This window comes from Miscanthus floridulus, unplaced genomic scaffold, assembly GCF_019320115.1.
Source record: "Miscanthus floridulus cultivar M001 unplaced genomic scaffold, ASM1932011v1 fs_877_2, whole genome shotgun sequence".
Lineage (NCBI taxonomy): Eukaryota > Viridiplantae > Streptophyta > Magnoliopsida > Poales > Poaceae > Miscanthus > Miscanthus floridulus.
The window spans coordinates 11,709-27,625 of record NW_027097388.1 but is presented as its reverse complement, the minus strand read 5'-3'; the positions used below and the strand labels follow the sequence as shown (position 1 = coordinate 27,625).

At 50.1% G+C, this 15,917-nt stretch overlaps 1 pseudogene; it reads left to right on the top strand.

Annotated features, from left to right (window-relative positions):
• The first annotated feature begins 9,675 nt into the window (after positions 1-9,675).
• On the top strand, positions 9,676-10,197 carry LOC136533405 (uncharacterized; annotated as a pseudogene).
• Positions 10,198-15,917: the final 5,720 nt, after the last annotated feature.

Genomic DNA, 15,917 nt, shown 5'->3' with positions numbered 1-15,917 from the left:
TGATCGATCGATCGACCCCGTACGACCCACAGCTATGGCTGCCCCTGCCCCTGCTCGGCAGCGTGACCGCGGGCGAATGCACGGACGAAAAGGACCGTCAGGATTCCGAGGAGGGTGTACGACACGAAAACGAGCGCCGCCGAGTCCGAGTCGCGCCGGGTGTCGTAGGCGTCGAGCGCCGTGTTGCACGTCAGCACGGCGAAAGCCACCTTAGCAAGCACGCAATACTGCCCGTCCATGTTGACTCTGCCGCCGCCGCCTTCTCCGGCGCGGTCGTGATCGACGTCGCGGAGGCAGAGCAAGACCAGGGCGCCGACGGCCAGCGGCATGATCGTCGGCGCTACCCCGGACGCGAACATGGCCGTGAGCAGCGCTGTGAGCGCCCACACCGCGGCCTTGGTCTTGGCATCCCTGCCATTGCCGCCACGCTCGAACTCACGGAGGCAGAGGAAGAGCAGTACGAACGCGGCATCCACGGCGAGCACGGACATGACTGAGGCGGCGTCGCCCCAGGAGTTGTAGATGGCGAGCACCGAATTGAAGGTCAGGGCGCCTAAGCCTAGCTTGGTCAGGGTAGAATATTGCCGGTCGGCCATGCGAAATACGGGTAAATCGCACTGATTCTAGCACTAGTAGTGTCCTTGAGCTCCTTAGCTTGGGTTGGAGCGAGTTTGATTCGAGAAGGGCGATCTCTGCGACAATTTATAGGGAGAAGATGAAGTGCTCCGGTTGGCACCATTGTGACGCCCAAAACAAAAGGGCTATCAGTACGAGGGGGCAGACCATGAAAGAGACATAAATATTCTCAAAAGAAAAGAGAGATAAACAAAAGAAATGGAAATGCAAGTGTCTACTCTTCAACCCATGTTAGTCCAACATCGCGCCATGGCACCATTCATGGAGCAGGTCACTTTCATCGCAATCCGAGGTTATTGTCACTTGGAAAAGCAAAAGGCTTTTTCTATCTAAAGCGTAATGATTCGGATCGGAAGGTGCCGCCGCTACACTCACGTAAACTGTTGAAAATAACCTGAAATGCCAGACCCCTGCAGAAAGTGTTATTACAACATTATGTTTACTGTCATGTCTCCATCACAAGAGGATTCAGAACCATGGCGGCGCACTCTGGGAATGTTCCCGTCTCTGACCAGCCGTGACCAATATTGCATTGTGCTCCATCAAACACATTAGCCGGCGGCAGAGCTCCCTGGTCCTAGGAACTCACCTTTTCATCATTATTAAACCTTTCAGCCTATGGGCCTGAGCTCCCAGGGGAAATAAAACATGGCCGGCCCGGCGACGGTTCAGGACACCGAACCCAACCCGCGAAGGCCAACATGCTCCAAGAAAAAGCTCACGCCTGACCTGTCAGGGGCAGGGCGACGGCGACCATTCTATATTGCCGGAAATACTTGTCAAATGGGGCTTTTTCAGAAACGATGGTCCATGGGGTGCAGCCATGGGGCACTAAGGGGTGACCAAATGCCGCCATGGCGGGCTGGCCGGAGCTCTGAGCTCTAGTTAATTGCAGCATATTTTTCTTTTTAGGAATCTAATTGCAGCATATTTAGCTGCCATCCAGTCTCCAGAGAAAGGCCGGGCACTTTGATTCCGAATGCCACCCATCTCAAGGTAGCAATAATATTAACAAAGGACTAGAGATGTGCTTGTCGACAATTTATATTCCTAAAGTTGCATGTTAGACCTACTTCGTGAGATTGACGTCCCAGATCGATTGGTGATGGATGTTGAAGTCCCTTTTCTTCAAGTTGCAGCCTTGCAGGGGCTAATGAGCTGAGTGTTCTGTAGGGCACCACATGGACGGTCTGTTGACCTTACCTCGTTTCTGAAGGCTATACACGGACGGATGGTCTGTACCCATACCAATCCCATACCTCATTTCGGAGTGCTTGGCTCGTCGAAACCATGAAAGCGCAAAAGACAGAAAAACAAACTTGACTCTTTCTCGCCAGTTGCGCTTGCGCATCCACGCACGGCCGCACCGCGAACCAAAACTATATAAAGATTAGAGAAGACCCCGGGCAGTTCGTTTAACCGGCAGAATCAGTGCTATTTTTTTTTTAACTGTCACGGGGGATTGAATCCCACAATCAGTGCTATCTTTTTTTTAACTGCCATGCCACGGGAGATTGAATCCCGCATTTCACATGGCTGAGCGGCAATATTCTACCCTGACCAAGCTAGGCTTGGGCGCCCTGACCTTCAACTCGGCGCTCACCATCTACAACTCCTGGGGCGACGCCACCTCCGTCACGTCCGTGCTCGCCGTGGATGCTGCGCTCGTACTGCTCTTCCTCTGCCTCCGTGAGTTCGAGCAGGGCGTCGGCAGGGGCAGGGATGCCGAGACCAAGGCCGCGGTGTGGGCGCTCACAGCGCTTCTCACGGCCATGTTCGCGTCCGGGGTAGCGGCGATGATCATGCCGCTGGCCGTCGGCGCCCTGGTCTTGCTCTGCCTCCGTGAAGTGTTGTGTTGGCTGGCTGTATTAAAGACCATCCTGTAAACCTGATAGGTTAACGAAGTGAATAACAGAACTTCCCCCAATTTCCCTTCTCTGGTTTGCTGTTCTTCGCCTGTCCCTGCTGTTCTTCCCCTTTTACCCCAAATTAAAGATGAAAACCGGGAATTCCCCGTCGGGTATTGCTTCTCCATCCCCGTCCCCGCGGGGCTAAAATTTTCCTGTCCCCGTCTCCGTTAAGGCTCACAGAGGACGTTTTGTTCCCATCCCCGTCCCCGTGCGGGGAATTCATCCCCGACGGCAACCCGTCCCCGCTACAGGATCAAAAACAATTCCTCAAATCTACAATCCAAAGGCACGAAAATACTGACGCCTTATTTAGTTCCTCCCCCTAAAGTTTACTCTCTATCATATCGGATGTTGGATACATACATGAAGTATTAAATATAGACTAAAAAAATAACTAATTACACAGATTGTGACTAATTTGCGAGACGATTTTTTAAGCCTAATTAGTCCATGATTTGACAACGTGGTGCTACAGTAAACATGTGCTAAAGACGGATTAATTAGGCTTAATAAATTCGTCTCGCGGATTACTGAGGACTTTTATAATTTATTTTATTATTACTATCCGAACACTCCCATATAACACCCCAAAATAACAGTGACGTCCCTAAACTTTAATTCCTAGATTTAAACACCACCTAAGAAAATGTATCTTGCAACAACATCAAATAGGATTGTAGAACAATTTACAAGTCACAGCTCACAATCACAACTCCCAGGGCGGAATCACAATACTGATCTCAGAAACAGAAAATTAATATGGCTCTGCACCTAGACGTTGCCTTCCTGGCTTCCTGCAGACCGAGCAAAGAGAGTACAGAGAGAACATCGAGAGTTTGGCCAAGGATGAGGTCACGGGGACGCGGTCATGCCGGGCGGATGGCGCCTGTCCTCTAGCTTCGGCACGGTTGTGAAGAACTGGAGCGCTAGCCTGCGAGCCAGCGGGACGAGCGCGAGCTGCGTGACGGCATCGCCGGCTAGTGGTTGCAAGAGAGCACCTGAGGGAGGGAGATCGAGATCGAGATCGAGATTCGAGAGTGGAGCGCTTTGCGGCGGCTGCTGGTGAGGAACTATCGAGAGAGAGAGGATAGAGTTAGCTGGTTACTCTTGCAATATATACTCTGCTCTTGCATTGGGCCTTTTGTGGGCTGCTAGTAGATCACACGTCTTGGGCCTCGCCAGTATGTAACAAATCGGAGCGGGAAAGCGGGAAACGGGAACAGGGAACATACGACCATCCCCGCCTGCGTGAGACCCGACGCGGATGGATTTCCCCCCGCATGAGGGAGAAACTGCTCCCATCCCCGTCCCCAATAGGGGAATTCCCCGTGATCGGGTTACCGTTGCCATCTTTACCCTAAATTCCTTGCTACCCTACCCAGACTCTATCCGGTCCTTGCTAGTATCGTGACACTCGCTCATGCCTCCCAGTTGGGGTCGTGGCGCGCTGGTGCGGGCAGTGGGTTCTGGGCGTTCTTCGTGTTAAGAATATTCGTATATTCTCTAATGATCAATTAAGGAGATGTAGCAACTGCTAAAACAGTTCCTCGCTAGTGGAAAACGTGGGAGCGGGGCTCCAAATCGTGACTCATGCGCCTCTATTCTTGATGTCTTACACGTGTGATGGGAGGAAATCACATGGCTGAAAGGTGGATGGAGCAACTGAATCTTATAATACTCAGAAACTCCACGCCTCCACGAACGAGTAACCACCTGGTGCTGCGGAGACTCCGTGGTGTTTGATTTTTTTTTTAAAAAAAATGGCACGCGGCACCCATCCATGTTGGGGTCGTACGGAAGCAGATTTGGACGCAGGGTTCACTGAATTTTATTCCCCTCCCATAGGACATGCAAACTGTCCAAAAGGGCCTGTATAAATATGTACTCCTATTCATTAACAAAGGATACTTTTCACTTTCTACTGTTCCCTCTAGTTTCACTGTTCCTATTATAACACGTTATCAGCGTTTCTACCGCTGGGCGAAAGGGAAGGCCAGGAGCAGTTTGTGAGAAGAAGAAAAGCAGTTTCGTGAAGGAGAAAGCAAGATCAAGGTACAATGCCTCCACTGTCGTATGCACCTTCGGCTTCGCTGGTTCTTCGTCTTGTCTTCATGGCGTACTATCGCGCTCGCCGTATGGGCTACCCCTTAGTCCTTAGACGACCACCATACCAGGGCATCGCTGCTGCACTCACTGCAGGTCGCCGGACTCGTCGTCGACGCACGGGGCCTGCTGCGGAGGTGATGCCACCACCGCCCTTGATGGGAGTACCTGATGGAGGCAGGTTCCCGATCTTCCGTCAAATTCGTGATAACTATCTTCCGTCATCTGTTATTCATCTTGTAATCCTGTTTTTGGTATATATAGGAGTAGAAAGAATGGAAATGTTCTCATAGGTTGTGGAGATGCTTACGGGCCTGGAGCCCTGGAGGCAGCGCGCGTGTTAGAGAATTTGAGCTTCCGTTGTGGGCCACCATGGCCCCCGTAATAAGCATGTACAAATCTCAGCCCACTGCTATCTAGATCCAGGCCCAAATGCGAAGCGGCGACGAAGGGCGTGTTTGGTAAGCTGCCCCTACCCAGCACGGCTCGCTGGTCTGGCCCTGGCCAGCCTGAGCATGGCTACAATGGTGCAACGTCATGTGTTTGTTTCACCTGGTCCAGTCTAGCCTGGTTCAACTGAGATTGTGTTTGGTTCGTAGCCCAAATGGATATGGCAACTCTGCACTGACATTCGGTAGGCTTACCACCCCCACTCTGAACTTTCTATCCTTGTTGACATTTTATCGAACACCCCAGTGGCCTACTCCACTGCGGCCATGGCCGCCACCGAGCTCGAGGCCCGCGCCACCCCGACCGTGGCGTCGCTGCCGTCGCTCGCCCTCGTCCTCCTCCTCCTCGCCACGGCGCGCCGCCCGTGCTCCTTCCTCGACGCGTACCGCTCCGGCGTCTCCCTGCCTGTTTCCCCGTCCGGACCCTCGCACCCCCGCGCCCTAGGCGCCGCCGCGTACAGTGTCTGCTCCGACTGCGCTCGCCACGTCCGCCACCGTCGAGGTGTCCGCCACTGCTCGAGCCCGCGACCGCGCACGCCAGCACGCGGCTGCGCGAGTCCGCGACGGGGCGAGCGTGGCTGCTCGAGCCCGCGACCGCGGCCGGCGACGGCGGCTCCTCTCCCTCGAGGCGTAGGTGGAGGCGGAGGCGTCGGACCCGCGGCGGCTCCTCTCCCCCCGTGACTGCTTGGCTGCAGGTGGAGGCGGAGGCGTTGGACCCGCGGCGACGCCATGGACGCCCCAGCGCGGGGAAGGAAAGCGGCGGAGGTGAGCACTCGGAACCTCGGGCGGTGATTCCATCCTGCCGGAGCGCTTCAGCGAGCCGCGTGAGCACCGCACGGAGGCACCGATCAATAAACTACGACCGTGTTTTTTTTTTTTTGTGCCAACTACGACCGTGTTGCTGTTTCGATTGAAGGTTTTTTTTCTTTGTTTTCTAAGTAGGCCCTTGTTTAGTTCCTCCAAACTTTTGAAAAATGCACTATATAAAAAGAAGATTCACCGTTACATCAAACTTGCGGTACATACATGGAGTACTAAATATAGACGAAATCAAAAACTAATTGCACAGTTTGCTTTAACTTTGCGAGACGAATCTTTTGAGCCTAATTAGTCAATGTTTGGACAATAATTCACAAATACAAATGAAATGCTACAGTAGGAAATCTTCACTATGCAAAGTTTGTCGGCATAAACTTTGCCCAACTTAACACCCTTGGTACAGTATTGCTGATGAACCGATGAGGTGTATGCATTTGGGCTGTCGGCAAAGGTGCTGGTCAATGGCGGTATCACGTACAGTAGACTTCCTGTTGAAACTGATTAAGAACCTGCTGATGCAGCATAGTCAGCTAATAAGAAACTAAAGCTATGTCGGTAAGTCGGTTTGGGAAAAGTCTATAAAGCTATGTATGCGTCGACTCATATGACTCCTTTCCTTTGGTTGCTCTTCAGTTTCCTCTGCATTATCCTCTCGTCCCCAGTAGTTCCAACAGCTCCGTCCCCGCAGGTACTTTCCCACATGGAACGGCAGTGTTCCGGGCTAACGATCATAGGCTCCAGCGTCCTGGCGTGCAACTCGGGGCTCGCCATCTACAACTCCTGGGGCGACGCCGGCTCCATCGCGTTCGTGCTTCTCGCGGACGCCGCGCTCCTGCTGCTCTTCCTCTGTCTCGTGAGGTTAGAACGAGCCAGGGCAGCAGGAAGAACAAGGGGAAGGCTCAAGGCCGCCGTGTGGTCTCTCACGACGCTGCTCACGGTGATGTTCTCGTCCAGGGTGGCTCCGCTGATGCCGCCGGTCGTGGCCACGGTGGTGTGGCTCATGGCCGCGGCCACGACGGCCGGCGGGTTCTGGGCGTTCTTCCTGAATTAATATGTATTTTCCTTTCGGGTTGCTAGCTCGTTTATGGTGTAGAACTGTAGATTTGATCGGTTGTACGCAAGATACTGTACGTGTTAATGGCATTGCATCACTGTGACAATCTATTTTTTGTGTAAAAAATGGTTATCATCTGTATTTATACAGTATCATCTATATATCAGTGTCCAATGCAACCAAATTATCAAGACATCTTAGACGGGTGCCTGAGTGAATGAATGTGCGTCGCCATGAGATACAGCGTGGGTAGAATAGAACACCACGTCACAGAAGCTTCTGCTGGACGTTATTATAACAGTATCAATGAATGCTCTACATCGCTGGGCACGTCCGCATCACACTTGTACACCATGCATCTTGGTGGCTTCATTTAGCACCACGCGTCGTGCGCGGCACGGGCGGTGCCGCGTTGGATACGTCGCCCGCAGCGACGGGCCGGGAGTGTCATCCTGGCGCCGAGGCCCGTACAACACAGGACATTGGACGTCTTAGCCCACATGACGATCGTGGCCTAACGTGGCCCATTCCCGAGATTGAACGGCCCAGAGGCTGGCTGGCTGTGGTGGCTGTGCGGCTGTGGCCCAGTTTAGCGCTGCTTATACAAGTACTCCCTCCATCCCAAATTGTAAGTCATTCCAAGAATCTTGGAGAGTCAAACTTTTTCAAGTTTGACTAAAATTATAGAGAGAAACACAAAGATTGATGACATCAAATAGGTATAATATGAAAATATAACTAATGAAGAATCTAATGATACTTACTTGGTATGATAAATATTATTATTTTGTTATATAAATTTGGTCAAACTTGAGAAACTTTGACTCTCCAAGATTCTTGGAATGACTTACAATTTGGGATGGAGGGAGTATTTCGTAATGGAAAAAGTCCGCATTACCTCCCTTAATTTTCGCGAAAGTCCATTTTTTCTCCCTAAATTTCAAAACCGGACAAAACACCTCCCTCAACTTTTAAAACCATTCATCTTACCTCCCTGACCCGGTTATATGCGGTTTTCAAGGCGGTTTTGCCTTTTTCATTTTTATTTATTTCGGCTGAATCTTTGAAAAAATCATAGTAAATCAAAGAAAAATCATAAAATGGAAAATCTAATTTTTTTGACTCCACATGAGTAGATCTACACAGTGAACATATAATATGGTATGCTTTAGTACAAAGTTTTTGTTGTAGCTTTAGATCTATGCTTTTCTGTAATTAAATGGAATAATTCGTAGCTGCAGTTTCTATGGTCCAATTGTGGTGAAATTTTCATGATGGGCTAACTATTGTATGCATAAACTGTAGTAAAAATTTCATACTCATTGGATCATGTATAACTTAGTTATAAATTTTATTTAGGTTTATGTTTGTTAAATATAAATAAATCTATAACTAAGCTAGAAGAATTCTCATTTTGGAAGTAACCTGGAAGGTGCATATCCTGACTTGTGAGGCAGCAGACCTGGCCGATCCCTAACGGCCTAATCCACACATTATTCCAAGCTCCAACCACCCTCAGCTGTTCTCCTCGATCACCACATGAACCAGAGAGACCCCGCCGATGCCTGTGGCCTCGAGGTCGTCCTGGCCATGAGTCATGACCTCCGCCGCGGCCATGTACAGGGGCGCGGCAACCGCAGGCGACTTGGGTTCCATCTCGTCGCTTTCGTGACTCTCGGCTACGGCGCACTCCACCCTGATGCTGTTCCAGTCCGCTTCCTTGGCGAGCACGAGCTGGCGCCGCCCCGATGCTACATGATGCTCAGATCACCGAGCTCTTCGCGTGCAAGCTTAATTAAGGGCTCCTCCGTCGGTCGAGGACCGACGCCGCCGCTTCGTCTGGCCGGCGGCTTCGTTGCTCTGCTTCAGCATCAGCCGCCGTGAGTTGTCGCTAACTATACGTAATACGTGTAAGGCGTGTCTCAGTGTCTGCAGCGTTCCTCATCGGTTTGGTGCTTCAATTCAGATGCGCCGGCCTGTTGTGCGGTAAATTAAAACCAACAAGGCAACAGGGTATTTTGTGGTGGTGGTGGTTACCTCTTTCTCAGCGCAAACATGTCCGATCGTTCTCACATTTCCGTGGGATGAAAAGATTCACAACGGACCATTCAACAAGTAACGGTTCTTCTTCTGAATGATGAATGATACATGTTGCCACATCGCTAATCAAACATCTGAAAATTGGCATGCTGCAGTACAAAATCAATATCTTGGATGGGTGGATATATTGTGATTTAGGGGTGACAAACTGTCAAATACGATTGATGGAGCGTCAATGGATGTCGCCCATATACAAAATCAATACCAGCAGCTATTTGTTTACCTGTACTACCATTGTAGTAGTAGTATGCCGGTACGCCATAAGCAAATTCGCAGAAAGAGGTCTTTCATGTGTGGAGTTTAATCGTGGGCGGTCGGCGGCTGGGCCAGGCTTGTGTGTGTGTGTTCTTTTACTGGTTTGTGCGGTGGCCCACTCGGACACCTACCGACCAGAGAAAACCGGTCTGGGGTAGTGAGCGGGCACGAAACTTTGAAATTGACTAGTACTCTTTTGAATTCCAAAGAGAGCGTTGCGCACCAATTTGGAATTTTAAAGACAACGACACACGACCGACTTTTCAAAATAGTTCCCCGCTAGCGGAAAACGGCTATAAAACGAGGGCAGAGTCGTCTCATCGCCAGTGATGAAAAAGGAGGCTCAAGTTCAAACTTCAAACGCTATACTTTGCCCGCCCAGAAAACAAACCTGCCTACTCGACGACGCACCCAGTCCCCGACTCCCAGTCCCTGCAGCAACCGCATGGACATGGACCAGCGCTATTCTGGACTAACCAAGCTAGGCTTCGGTGTCCTGGCCCGTCCACAACTCCTGGGGCGACGCCAGCTCCGTCGCGTTCGTGCTCGTCGCGGACGCGGCCCTCGTCCTCCTCTTCGTCTGCCTCCGTGAGTTCGAGGGCCGCAGCAGGAAGCGGCAGGATCAAGGCCGCGGTGTGGGCGCTCACCGCGCTGCTGACGGCGATGTTCGCGTCCAGGGTGGCTCCGCTTATGCCGCCGCCCGTGGACGCTCTGGTCTGGGGCATGGCAGTGGCCACTGCCGTCGGCGGGCTGTGGGCGTTGTTCTTCAACTAGCTAGTCGCCTAGTCCCTAAAAGTTGTAGTCGTGCATGAACTGTATTTGCCTGTCGCTAATTAATTTGTACTACGAATGTATGTACTTGTACATTCGATTTGTTGTGAGATGATTTTACTGTATATACAGAATGGTATTCGTCGTATTTACCCGTCAGTATCATGCGTCGTCGAAATCCAGAACCAAACAGCATCGTAGGTACCGTTTGGAGCGGATTGTTAAAATCTACGAAGATCTAAGCATCTTCTAATAACGAATCCGCAGGAGAAGCTCCGGGCGGGCGCGATATCCACGTCGCCCGTTAACCCGCGAGCCGTTCGATCTGGCCAACTCGCGATATCGTCCGTCGGATGTGGATCGGTTCGGGTCTCCAACCGCTTCTTCCAGGACCCGAAACCTCTGGAAGTCTCCATCGAGCGCGGCGGTTGATCGATTCCCTAGGGGAGGCAGCGGCAGCACGGACGCGGGCCAAGGGCGAGGCGAGCGCAGCGGCCGCGGGCCACCGGCGATGCGCACCAGCGATGGCAGCAGGCGTGGCTGCCACGATACGCCCCTGCCCCTGCCCGTCTCAATTTCGCTGCCATGGTGGTGACGCCATAGTATGGGGCTCGCTGAGGCTCTTGACTCCACTTGCGCCGAGGACTGTGACTGCTTGAGGAACGGCCGTGTATTGTTCGGCGAAATGCCGCTTCAGAACACCGTGAGTTGAAAGTTGAAACTCCCATTTCCTCTGGCACCTGATGTTCGAATATCGCACTCACCCTTGTTGGCGGACATGCTGTTCTAGGCCACCGGTACTGGCGTATTCGGCAATACAAACCACGCTCATGACCTTCCCGTCAGCTTGCTCACCAGTGCACCCTCGAGTTCACAGAGAAGGAGAAGTACATCAATGAGTTGAGGATCAATGCTTGTGACAGCGCCTGCAGGCTGTAGCTTCAGTTGATCCGCGACGCCACTCTGAGCTAGCGTGTCCGCTCGGGAACAAGGACAAGCAGTGGAACTAGAGTCACAGACCCGCAAGTGGGCCTGTTCGGCAGGACTTATTTTGGCTCCGGCTGATTTGTATGGCTGATTTGTTGTGAGAGAAAAACACTGTTTTTTGGCTGGCTGATTCTGGCTGATGACAAGTCACAGCCTCACAGGGTGAGGTAGTGAGATCTAAAGCAGATCGATATAGCCGATGCCAACCACTGTAGGTATGAACTCATATTGCCTCCTGTTACTTGCCTGAGCCCCAAACAAATTGTTTTTAGGCCAGGAAGGTGACCTTCATGTTTCAATATGCATTTACTTTATATGAACCATGCATTAGTGGTTAGCCAGACACATGACAGTTGCAAAAAAATCCTAGCAAAATTATATAAATGTCAGTATGATGTTGGCTTGCTAAACGCAGCATGCTTAACTTTAGACCTTTGCTGGTGCACTACTCTACTCTTTATATACTGTTACTATTTTTCAGCTATGCAATACTAATTGCAATAAAACTCTCCACGGTGGTCTAAATTCTCAGACTAAGAGTATCATAATCTTGTGCAGATTTCCTCCAGCGTCTTGCTCCTTTCCCTCTCTATGTTGTAATTTATCATCTAAATCTCTTCAGAGTTAGTTTTTATTTCTTAGTCACAGTTGTTACATAACAATCGACAATTTGAACTTTGTATCTGATGTTCCCTATTTACCCTTTACTCAATGATAATCATGATTAGTATCACTGGGTGCTGCAATATATGCAAAATAGACCCATATATATCTTTACCATGGAGAAGCAAAGATTATCTTATTCATCAATGGTATTTTTAACTGAGTATGTAGCTTTTTTAAACTAGGAGGGGTATTCAAGCTTTGTACTCCATATATCGGAAATGGATAAAGTTAATTCCTTTATAAATCAAAACATGTGTGATTTGATTACACCCAATGAATGCTTGCTAACAGATTGTAACCAGATAACTGTACAACCTTTGTATGTATGCAATGATATAATAATCTACATAATGTAGGACACCAGCGGTGATATTTTTATTTCAAAATGTAGCTTCTGTAAATTCAGATAGACATTTGGGTTTTATGTGGCATTTAGTAAATTTAACCAATTTTTATCTTACATCTGGTGGTAACTCTAAACTTATACAACCGATTAAAAAGTTTGTTGTATTGTATCTGCATGTCTGCACGATAAAGCAAAATTTGGCAAGCAACTAATGACAAATAAAATCCTATTAGTTGCATCATCCTCGGTACCAGTTTCAGAAGGAGAAAAATTGCCACCACCGATGCCTATACCTTCAAAGAAAACTGACCTGCAGGTATTACTAATAACAGTACAAGATGAGTAAAGTTTATATGTAGAATTTCACAAGGTTCATCTGTACATATTGATTCATCCAGCTAGATATGATATAAATATCATCTTCAGATAAAAAGTAAAAGAATATGTTACATGACAACAGCAAGCATTAAGGTGAGAAAGTAATAAGAGACATTTTATGAAGTGTGAATACTACCTATAAATTAGCCATTGTTTCATAAATTTTCTATTTCAATTTAGGCATTCAATTTATATTAATAGGATTGCAATGTCAAAATAAGTTACATACCTGGAGGAGAAAAAAAGAGTAATCTCCACATGGCAACAATCGTTTTATTCATATCACCATGCATGATCTTGCATATATTTTACTGCACACATCCAACCATGATTTTGCGTAGTCTCCATATCAGCTAAACAGTACAGTCCTTTATTAGTGAATGTATGGTGTTCTGGCATACACAAGCTTCACCAATCTATCAGCCTGTTAGTTTTCACAAGAGCTCCAACATGGATTTTCAAGTGTAAAAGTGGTTGCAATATACTCCCTCCATCCCAAATTGTAAGTCATTCCAAGAATATTGGAGAGTCAAACTTTTTCAAGTTTGACTAAAATTATAGAGAGAAACACAAAGATTGATGACATCAAATAAGTATAATATGAAAATATAACTAATGAAGAATCTAATGATACTTACTTGGTATGATAAATATTATTATTTTGGTATATAAATTTGGTCAAACTTGAAAAACTTTGACTCTCCAAGATTCTTGGAATGACTTACAATTTGGGATGGAGGGAGTACAAGTTATGCTATGACGGGACTGGTCTATTCAGGTGTGGACCCGGTAACGCCGCGCCGGATTTTTCTAGTAGATTTTAGAAAATCCTAGATTCCAATAGAACCTGTGTGGATACTGAATTTTTAGAATTCCTGTCCAATCCGAACGATACCCCAGCAGACGTGTACTTTGATGCATGTTGCATTGATTAGTGAAGGTGGACCACATGTACGTGGCTTGTCGCCATGATCCGCACCGCCTCTACCTCTAGCTTGCTCCGTCGCCGTCGTTGGGCGGCGTGCTCGGTGCCGCGTCGGGTAATACGTGTCATCGTTATCCCCGTGGCGGCCCCTACCGAGAAAGAGAAGAGTTGGAGGTCCAGTGCAAGCCCCCGGAAGCTTCAACATTGGTCATACGGAGTATATTATTGAACATATATAGATAAATAAACAGATAACAAAAAAGATAAAAATTTGTATGCGCGCACTCAAAGATGATGGAAAAAAAAAAAGATAAACATTACCGGCTTAACTTGCGAATTGCGATGATGTAACGCAGAGAGCACTAGGATGCCAATGCGCGTCTTGCTCTCACATTTAGAGAATGGGCCGCCAAACCTCTTGCTAGTTGCTACTGATGCCGCTCGGCCCACTCTGGAATGCAGACTGAAAGAGAGCGCGCACTGCTGCCCAGTAAGGAAAAAAAAAGTGCAGTTATTTGGATCAGAGATTCATGCCATCAAATTGCCTGTGATAAACTGGTCGTCGTTTTTATATTTTTGTGAAACTGGTTTCCATGTGATATTTTATTCTGGATATGTTTTTATTTCACTTTGTACCAATTGTCTAAAATTTGGCAAATTGTTGTTTGGTGATTGCTGCCATGTAATGGCGTGGTGTGGCTCTGCAATGGCGTGGCGTGGCGTGGTAGGCCCAACACCTACCGACCTACACGTTCCCATATCCTTGCTCAAGGCAATGGCGTGGTGTGGCTCTGCACGTGTCCATGCATGTAAGGACTCAAGACCGGGCTGAGCCACAACGGCCACACGCCCACACGGCGAGCTGACGAGGTGGCTGGTGATCTCGTATGCTGCCGCGGATGACGTTGCATATCGCGGCGGTACGCGTGTGCCTGTTTCGACACTACCAGGCGAGATGCGGCTCGACGTTGCGTCAAGCAGCTCGTGGGCGTTCGAGGCGTGTGATTGCTGCGTGCTGCCGGGTGCTCGTGGCTGCCTGACACCTGGCGGCCACTTGCGAGTTGCGACCGCACCCCTGCCGTGCGCGAGAGGAGTGCAGGCGCAGAGGCGGCGGCAGCGGCCATTCAGACCGAGGCTAATAATACAGTCGGTTCGCTGGTTATGATGTTTTTTATAGTTTTTTTTAGTTCGTTTATATAGTAGTTAGCTTTTTATTATTAATACATGGCTCACTTGTCTTTCTCACAGATTTTTTGATTCCTACGCCCAAGCCAACTGTAAGCTTACAGCCCGCTTCTCTTCGATCTCTCTCCTCCACCTCAGTATTTAGCCAGTTTACAGCCTCTTATTATACTTGCTCTTAGCAGCGGGGGACGGAGACAGAGGACTCGCGAGGATGGCGATCCCTACTATCTCATTACTTGCTGTCGGCGATAACGGCATTGTCCAGACCGCGATAGCGAGGAGTATACTTGGCCATGCAGCCCGAGGCACGACGGCACGGCACGAAGCCCGTTTTTTTAGCCCGACACGAGCACGGCACGGCCCGAAGACATGCGGGCCCGGGCTGGCCCGGCCCGAGGGAGCAGGCCGTGCCTGGGCCGCTGCTCAGGCCCGTGGGCCAGCACGGCACGGCCCGACCTGAGATAGCCGGCCCGGCAGCGGCCCGGCAAACCCCCCCCTTCGGCCCTCCCCCTCCTGGCCTCCTCCCTTCCCGCTCCCGGCCTTCCCACGGCCCAGCGCGTTGCTCGGCCCAGCCGCCCCCGTCCCCGCCTCCCCCCCGCTCCTCGTATATAAGCCGCACGCCACGGCTGCGACGGCTCTCACACCCCGAACCCTAGCTCATTTCTCGTCTGTCGTCTCTCTCGCCTCGCTCTCGTCTCTCTCGCCTCGCCTCGCTCTCGGCTCTTGCCCTCGCGGTCTCGCCTCCGTCCTCCCCGACTCCGGTGAGGTGACCTCGACGCCTCCCCCTCCTCATATATAAGCGCACGCCGCGGCCACGGCGGCTCTCACACCCCGAACCCTTGCTCATTTCCTTGCCTCGCCTCGCTCTCGGGTCTCACGGTCTCTGTCCTCCCTGACTCCGGTGAGGTGACCTCGACGATCCGCCTGCCGCCGGCGAGCAGCTCTCTACTCCCCGTACCTGATCCCCTCCCTATTCCCTCTCCGCCTCTCCCTTCTCCCTCTCCCTATCTCCCCTCTAGATCTCGTTGATTATGTGAGTTGGTTGTCTCTGTTTGTCCCTCCTCCACCGTCCGTCGTCGTTGCTGACTGAGTGTCGTCTTCTCTCTCGTCGTCTTCTCCGGCACCGGGCTCCGGCTGCGCAGGTGAATCCCTAACCCTAACCCTAACCCTAACCATGTTCTAATTTCTTCTTTTTCTTTCAATGTATGCTTCTGATTTCTTCTTTCTTCCAATGTTTCTTAGGTCGGTAGCCGATGCATCGTCTTCTAGCTGCGGCTTAGAGCGAGCAAGGCGGCCACTCGCACCATCGAGGAACGGGGCTAGAGAGGCGGCC